Raw genomic sequence first — 9,378 nt, forward strand, 5'->3', positions numbered from 1 at the left:
ACTATCATAGTAGAATATGTTATTATTTTGATATTTGAAAACTGTATTCAAAAAAATTGTGAGAACAAACTAATATCAAATTTTGCTATAATAGCTAATTTTACCATTCGTATGATATTCATTTAAGATTTAAAAAGCAAAAGTTTTTTGCAGGTTGGAGAAAAGTTTATTTTTCAATCATGCTAAATTTAAGACACGGGAAAAATAATTTTGTATGCGGTGTGAAGTGATACATTTTATTTTTATTGATTTCTTTAGCTTATTCTAAAATTTTCTAGATCAATCGATTTGTGTACGTATTTTACTCTTTGATATAAAACGTAATGTTTTATCTACGATTTTTATATTCATACTTACACATTGCTGTATCGAGTCGTTAATTTTCATCACTTTGATTACATCGGTTAGTACATACGAATATAAATTGTCAAACAACGTTTCGTTATGTAGCAGTTGATCAACTATGTGAATGCAATTCTCTTGATCACATAAAATTTCCAGAATATTGAAAAAATTGTCGTTCATGTAGATCCAAGAGTCGTCGTACTGATATCCCTGACATGCTGCTTTTGTACACAAATTTAAACCTTTAATATGTGTTTTGCTATGGGCACTAAAAGACCTCGCAATCACATCTTCATCAAACACCAGGTTACAATTCGGAACATATAGCATCTTCGGATCGAATTGAGCCACAATTCTCGAAAACTTATTCATATAGACTCAAGTCAAAAAAGTATACAAACTTACTTTATCGATTCTATGTGTTTCACAGACGAAATTCTACACGTTTTGCTCTGAACCAGCTCGATTTTTCACTTTTAGAACGTTTAATTTCCGGATTTACAAAACGACGAAAGTAAGATTTTCAACTTTCGCAACCTAACCACTACTTTCGTCGCCCCGCTGTATGGAGAGACAAAGTGACTTAACCACGAATCAAAACAAAACATTACTTGAGTCGATTTTACACTGGTAGAAAAACGTCGCAAGTAACTGAATAAAACGGCTTATCATTTTGTCATAATTTTTTTGTGGGAAATCATAGGAACTCCCTAGTTTTTGATCGCGAGTTGTCTTTATGCAAAATTTAAGCAATGTACACGGTGAAAAAATGTCAAAAAGGTGATTCATTTTAAAACAGTTTTAGAAGACAGGTTGTGATTCTTCTGAATTAATTATCTCAAAACCGTCTGGAAGTTACTTACGTCGATTTGAAAAAGTAATCGAGAATTTTTGATTTCGTCCACATTTCTTGAGTCCATTTTTCAACGCGTCGGTTGACATTATGATGGGTAGATTGGCAAAGCTTATTCATATAAAATTTTCGTTCAATTTGCAATAGCGGTTTATTAGTCCCAGTGCGGAAACCTTGAAGCATGCCGTTCCCTATAAAAAAAATATGTTATTGGTGTTTATCAATATTGGTGAAAAATACAAATATTTTTACCAGCCTCGTAAGGAAATAAAGAAAAATTGTACAGCGCTCCAAAATTACGCACAGCATCGATCAAATGACCAAGTAAATGTATGTTGTAAGACATATTGTGTTTGCCATATAATCCTTCGAATTGTTGTAGAAATAGGTCCAATTTTTTTCACAAGTGGAAACTACTTTTTCGTTCAATTTTGGATCCAGGAGTTGATAAATAGATGACGATAACAGCATGACATGATCCATATATTGCTCAGGCAATATATCAACGAGAGCTGGATACATGTAATGTATGAGTATTGGTTCCCATTCATTTGCTTTAAACTTTTTGTACTCATTTAGTTGTCGTGGGTACCTGGGAAATGCGGAAGGTGGTCGAAAGTTCAATATTCTGGACTCAATGTCTTTTAATCGGTTTCCAATATAAAATGGTTGTTTGTGATGCTCGCTTTCAGTCCAAAGACTCCAAAGCTGTTTCATTGCACCGAGCAACACTGAATGCATGTAGTCTGGCGGAAAGCATGCAATAACATCGAAATTAGGGAGAAAAGTAAATACTGTTTTGCCCATTACTCCGAGTTCCTCTGTGCCTGTTGAAGCTATTTTGTTCATTAACCGCCTGGTGCTTGTATCTTCTCTTTTAGATACATTTTCTAGATATGGATAACACCTTGAAAAATTTGAGGCCTTCATTTCTCCTGGATGTAAACAATACGTGCATCCATGTGAACCATTGTACTGCTTTATATTTTGCACCTTACAACGCGCCACTGAGTCCAGATTTACTTGAAGCAGTAAAACGCTAAATGTCGTTGAGCCAATGGTAAGTCCATCCTGTTGTAACCGACGTAGTTCCAAACATAGGTATTTGAACAACAAATTAGTGTTTGGTTCACCTTTCGAAAGCCATATGCCACAAAGCATCAGGTTATGCTTCGAAAATCTTAATTTAGGGGGAAGATTATTTAATGTTACAAACACCTTCATTCATACCTTTTTGACATATTTCTGGCCATAGTATTTATCAGCCAAATAAAACTGTCGCCTTCTTCGCATACTCATTGTACTTTTTTAATATATACTTTAATTTGTAGAAGATGGAAGGAATTTGTTTCGCTAACTGTAGCAAAATAAGAGCAAAACATAAAAATGACCTATTTCACATTTGTAAAAAAACAACTACTTGATTGTTGCAAAATAAATAGTGTGTTTCAATCCATAAACATGCAGATTTTCTTTTTTTTTATTTTGAGACATTGTGTCTCTATTTTCTATTATTTAATGTTGAGCACATTATAATCATTTCAATTATGAAGATAAAATTATCGTATTTATAAATATACGCTTATCACATGTTAAGCTACTGTGAGGTTATTGTGAACATAGTATATCAATATAATGTTGTCGTGCTCTATGAGTACACCCTAAAAAATGAATTTTTGTGCAAAAAGACTTGCCAATTTTTTTCACAATTCTCAGCGTCTGTATTAGGAAGGGTGTCAAGATTGTCCAAATTTAGCGTGACATGATTTGTGTATCATCCCTAAGGCAGTACTATGATGAACTTTCAATAATGCCTTAAGCTATCTATATACGGTATCAAATATTTGACTGCTGTACTATCCCAGTCAGATATTAGAAATCGTGTACTACATACTTGACACAATACTTTGCTTCAGGATTTCGTTTTAACTACCACTGAAAAAGAGCCATCTATTGTCTTTTCAGTTTTGAATATCGCCCTATCGTTTGTGTATTGTAGAACAATGCACAAATTGCCATTCAAAACAATACATAAACATTATATCGTATTCTCGAAAACTTATTCATATAGACTCAAGTCAAAAAAGTATACAAACTTACTTTATCGATTCTATGTGTTTCACAGACGAAATTCTACACGTTTTGCTCTGAACCAGCTCGATTTTTCACTTTTAGAACGTTTAATTTCCGGATTTACAAAACGACGAAAGTAAGATTTTCAACTTTCGCAACCTAACCACTACTTTCGTCGCCCCGCTGTATGGAGAGACAAAGTGACTTAACCACGAATCAAAACAAAACATTACTTGAGTCGATTTTACACTGGTAGAAAAACGTCGCAAGTAACTGAATAAAACGGCTTATCATTTTGTCATAATTTTTTTGTGGGAAATCATAGGAACTCCCTAGTTTTTGATCGCGAGTTGTCTTTATGCAAAATTTAAGCAATGTACACGGTGAAATTTGTTTTTGTCAAAACCCCCTGTATGAGAAAATATCAACATTTTTCGATTACTTTTTCAAGTCAACATAAGTAACTTCCATGCGGTTTTGAGAAAATTTATTCAGAAGAATCACAACCTGTCTTCTAAAACTGTTTTAAAATAAATCACCTTTTTAACATTTTTTCGATGTGTACATTGCTTAAATTTTGCATACAATGAGCTCGCGTTCAAAAACTATGGAGTTCCTATTATTTCACACAAGAATTTTATGACAAAATGATAAGCCGTTTTATTCAGTTACTTGCGACGTTTTTCTACCAGTGTAAAATCGACTAAAGTAGTGTTTTGTTTTGATTCGTGGTTAAGTCACTTTGTCTCTCCATACAGCGGGGCGGCGAAAGTAGAAGTTAGGTGGCAAAAGTTAAAAATGTTACTTTCGTCGTTTTGTAAATCCGAAAATTAAACGTTCTAAAAGTGAAAAATCGAGTTGGTTCAGAGCAGGGTTGTTAACGTTAATCAACGATAAACGCCGGTAACGTTGATTGTGCTCTGGATCAAAGTCAACGCCGTTGCGTTAATTTTCATGGTTGTTAGCGTCAACGTTAACGTGTTTGCGTTGAATCAACGTCAACGATCACCGCTAACCAAAGCGTTGATCTTATGTTTCGTTCAGGTTCGCCGAGAATGTTTCGAAACATCAATAAACTACACGTTTCTATGCTGATACCCCGTATCCATGGAAAATTGATTAAAAAAATCAAAGTTCACAGTGCAGAGCAATTATTTGGCACTCAACAGCCAGCCTCTTTGACCGTCAGTTTTGATTGCTTGGAAGAACTATTACAAATTGCAAAGATTTCCTAGCAATATTGTAACCGTCATATGACCTCTCGCCGTTCCAGCAATCCACAACAATGAGCTGAAATCGTTACCAGAGAGTGGCTTCCTTTGCCTCCAGCCAGCACACGGCGTCCTTTTTTCTACCCTTCCAGCAACCAAGATGTTTCCGAGTGACCGCCCTCAGAATGACCCGATTTCTCATTTTCAAATACAAGTTGTCATACTACCCTAACGAAAGTTTTCATTGCAATCGGAAGTGGCAATGGTAATAGAGCAGATTTTCCCACTTCCGATACTGTGCACCTTTACTGTAAACATCATTTTCCCACCAAATCCAACTGAAAGAAAATCAGTCAACATTCCATAAAAACTGCACTGATATCATGCATTTGTTTTCTTCTAAAAATCTTTTCTGAACATGGCATGTGTCAGCGTCTAAGTTGAAACCGTTGAAACTGCCCTCACAATTCGTAGTTATCTTGTACTAATGTTAGTAATGAATTGTTCACTCGTTATTGTTATGTAATCTGAATCATTTTCTGCTTTTCTACATTTACCTTTTTATTGATCTATCGGTTTTTTAATACTAGAATCTCCAAATCGTTAACGTTAGAAATAACGAAGTCGTTGACGTTAAATCAACGCTGTGCGTTAACGTTATCGTTAAATCGTATTTCAACGCAATCAACGCATGCTTCGTTAATCGTTACAGGTTAACGTTAACGAAATAATGAAACGGCGTTAATCGTTGATTAACGTTAACAACCCTGGTTCAGAGCGAAACGTGTAGAATTTCGTCTGTGAAACACGTAGGATTGATAAAGTAAGTTTGTATACTTTTTTGACCTGAGTCTATATGAAAAAGTTTTCGAGATTTGTATTGTTGCGATACTTAACGACCCACACATTATATTGTTAAAAACTCATAGCCAGCGTCCATTTACTACGTAACGCTAACTTTTTAAATTTCTGACCCCTTCCCCCCTTCGTAACGCTTTTTATATGATTTTTTTCAAATTTGGTATGTGCCGTAACGCTCGAGCCTACTCCCCTCTCCCTTAGAGCGTTACGTAATTTTTGGATAACGCCATGTACCAAATAGTTGTTCAAATAATATTATACTGGGTATATTTGTATTGTTTGTTTACAACATAGGGGCAATCCATTAATTAGGTAAGACAATTTTCGGGGTGTATTAACATTAAAAATAAAACTTATAACAACCACCCCCCCCCCCCCCCCCACCCTCTTAAAGTCCTCACATAATTTATGGACAGGCCCATAATGCACTGTATTTCCAATGTTTTGAATGGTACTGTAACAATACATTATATTGTTTTTGTATTATATTTTTTATCCGGGCGTGTTTATCCCCTGACAATTAGCACCAAACAGGCCTTTTGTCGAGATGTTTCTAATCAGCTGATGTTGAAGCACTTTAACAGTTCTTCTATAAAAATGACAGCTCCGTGTATGCAGCGGTCCGCCACCGATGTAAACAATGTCAAGACTGAGCAAACCAATCGTAGTAGCTTTAGTAAAATAATCAATCATAGCAATCATGTCTGTAATTAGAATAAATAAAGATCACTTACAATTATACCGTCACAAGAAGCAGTTCGACTTTTCATTAACTCTGCTATTCAAGACAGGTTATGAGCCCAGAATACCGTAACCTTGGAGACGGAAGATTGTTAGGCTGAAGAAAATTTTTTCACCGAAGAAGATGCAAGCCGAATTAAAGCCCTACCTTTTCGACGGGAAGAACTTCCCGAATTGGAGTTTCCGGATGGAGACTTTATTGGAGGAGCGGCAGCTGACCGATTGCATTCAACGGGAAGCGGACGAAATTCCGGAGTTCCAGGTAGCTGCGGAAGACACGGCACAGGTGAAGGCTGAGAAGGAGACAAGACTGGCGGAGCGGAAGCTTCTGGAAGCACGTTGCAAGTCGTTGCTGGTGGAGAAAATCGCTGATTCGCAGCTGGAGTACATCAAGGGCAAGTCCACTCCGAAGGCGATCTGGGCAACGTTACAGAACGTGTTTGCGAAGAAGGGAATTTCCGGCCAGTTTTACCTACTGAAGCAACTGGCCGTGATGAAGTACAGTGAAGCGGAACCGATGGAAGAGCACCTGCTGCGATTCGAGCGAATTATCCGTGAGTTGGCCTCGGCGGACATCGTGATGCACGAGCGGCTGGTGGTGTTCAATTTGCTACAAACCATGCCGAAATCCTTTCAACAGCTGGTGACAGTTCTCGAAACGCTACCGGCGGAACAGTGCACGCTCGACTTTGTGAAGGCCCGGTTGCTGAGTGAGAACGTGAAGCGACGGAACATTGGCGAGACGGAGAGCACGTTGGATGGCGAATCGGCGTTCTATGGTGAGCGAACAAAACTCAAATGCTTTGCCTGCGGGAAAGTGGGCCACAAGAAAGCAAGTTGCCCAACGAAGAAGGACACCGAGAAGCGGAAGCCGTCCGGGAAGCCCAAGAAGGAAAGAGCAAACGCTGCTGGTTCCGAGGTGGCATTCGTGATGGAGCCGCATGGTGAAGCGACGGGCGGAGGTAAGAATGCAAATCATTTCCAATGGATTCTGGATTCGGGCGCATCGGAGCACATGGTGCACACAGCGAATTGCCTCCAAAACGTGGTGAAGTTGGACCAACCGGTCCCGATCGTAGTCGCATCTGGCAAGGTAGTGTACGGTCGGCACTCTGGAACCGTCAAGATGGTGTCGATGGTTGGTGGCCGGCGGATTAACAGCGTGGTGAACGACGTTTTGTACGTGCCGGAACTGCAGTACAATCTGTTTTCCATTCGGCGTGTCGGCAAGCTTGGGATGCGTGTGGCGTTTGGAAACGATGCAGTGGAAATCAAGCGCGGCGACGAGGTCGTTGCCACTGGTAAGCTATCCGGCAAGTTGTACGTGCTAAACGCCATTGTCGAACGTGGCCCGGTGGACGACGCATTAGTCACTCTATCGGTGAACGACTACGAGCTTTGGCATCGGAGGTTCGGCCACATAGGCAAGAGTGGTCTGAAGACTCTGGCGCGCGATGAGATGGTCAACGGCATGATGCTGAACAAGGAAGCCTTCCGGGAGAACGACATTTGCGAACCGTGTGTGCTGGGAAAGCATGCAAGGCAACCTTTTGGAGACGTCCCAGTTCCGAGATCCAACAAACCGTTGGAACTGGTGCACAGTGACGTGTGCGGTTCCTTCACGCCGTCATCCTGGAACGGAAAAAGGTACTTTGTTACTTTCACGGATGACTTTACTCATTTTAGCGCCGTGTACATCCTTGCGGCGAAAGATGAGGTACTGGATGCATTCAAGCAGTACGCGAGCATGGCTGAAGCTCATTTCGACAGCAAAATTTGCCGCCTCCGGTGTGACAACGGCGGAGAGTATGTGGGCAACGAGTTTCGGCAGTTCTGCAAAGACCGAGGAATGCTGCTGGAATACACCGTTCCGTACACGCCACAGCAGAACGGCGTAAGCGAGCGTTTGAACCGGACAATCCTGGACAAAGCGAGGGCCATGGTAGAAGATTCTGGCCTTCCGAAGAAACTCTGGAGCGAGGCCGTTCAAGCGGCGGTGTTCATCATCAATCGTAGTCCGACTGTGGCGTTGAACAAGAAGACGCCATACGAGATGTGGTATGGGCACAAACCAGACGTGTCCAAACTCCGCATCTGGGGGAGCAAGGCCTTCAGTTACATCCCCAAGGAGAAACGTTCCAAGCTGGATTCACGTAGCCAAGCGTGCTATTTCGTGGGCTACGGTGTCAACGGATACCGTTTATGGGACAGCCGTAAACAAAAGGTGTATCTCGCTCGGGATGTGATCGTCGATGAATCAAGATTTGAATCGACAAAAGTGGTCAAGAATACTGAAGGTATCGAAGAGCAACCAATTTGGATCCGACCGGAATCGCCGGTGGAAGTTCGTGATGAGCAGGAGGCCGAAATTGATCAACCGATCGACGACCAGGATGACGACAATGATGGGTTTGTGTCTCTGGAAGATGAAGAAGAAGAAGAGGTTAATCCACGGCGCAGTGCACGTGTCCGGAGGCCCCCGGCAAGATTGGACGATTATTCCTGTTTGGCGTATGCGCTGAACGCTGAAAATTATGCACAAGACCTGCCGGATACCGTTGAGGAGATGAAGTCACGGGAGGATTGGCCACGGTGGCGTGAAGCCATCAAAGAGGAGTTGAAATCATTAGCGGCGAACAAAACCTGGGAGCTGGTAGACCTGCCGGAAGGAAGAAAACCGGTAGATTGCAAATGGGTGTTCAAGCTCAAGATGAAACCGGATGGCACCATCGACAAGTACAAAGCGAGACTGGTCGCTAAAGGGTTCTCGCAGCGACATGGATACGACTACACCGAAACATACGCTCCGGTGGTGAAAATGTCGACGGTTCGGATGATGCTGGCATTAGCAAATCAGGAGAATCTGCTGGTTCATCAGATGGATGTTCGGACGGCGTTTCTGAACGGAAATCTCTCGGAGGAAATATTCATGCGACAACCTCGAGGATTTGAGGAGGGGAACCAAGTCTGCAAGCTGAACAAATCCATCTACGGTTTGAAGCAGGCATCGAAGGCGTGGAATGACCGATTTCACGAGTTTGTGTCCCGGATCGGTTTTCGACGATGCGAGAGCGATAGCTGTCTGTATATTCGTGAGCGCGGTGGCGAGAAGGTTTTCCTGCTGCTGTATGTGGACGACATCCTCGTCGTATCACGTTCCTTTGCCATGATTGGCGTCATCAAGAAAATGTTGAAGACGGAATTTTCGATGCAAGACATGGGTGAAGCGAAGATGTTCCTTGGTTTGAAAATCAGCCGCGACGTGCTGCTGGGACGAATGACGTTGAGCCAGGA

Source organism: Aedes aegypti, chromosome 2 (genome assembly GCF_002204515.2).
Source record: "Aedes aegypti strain LVP_AGWG chromosome 2, AaegL5.0 Primary Assembly, whole genome shotgun sequence".
NCBI classification, from domain to species: domain Eukaryota; kingdom Metazoa; phylum Arthropoda; class Insecta; order Diptera; family Culicidae; genus Aedes; species Aedes aegypti.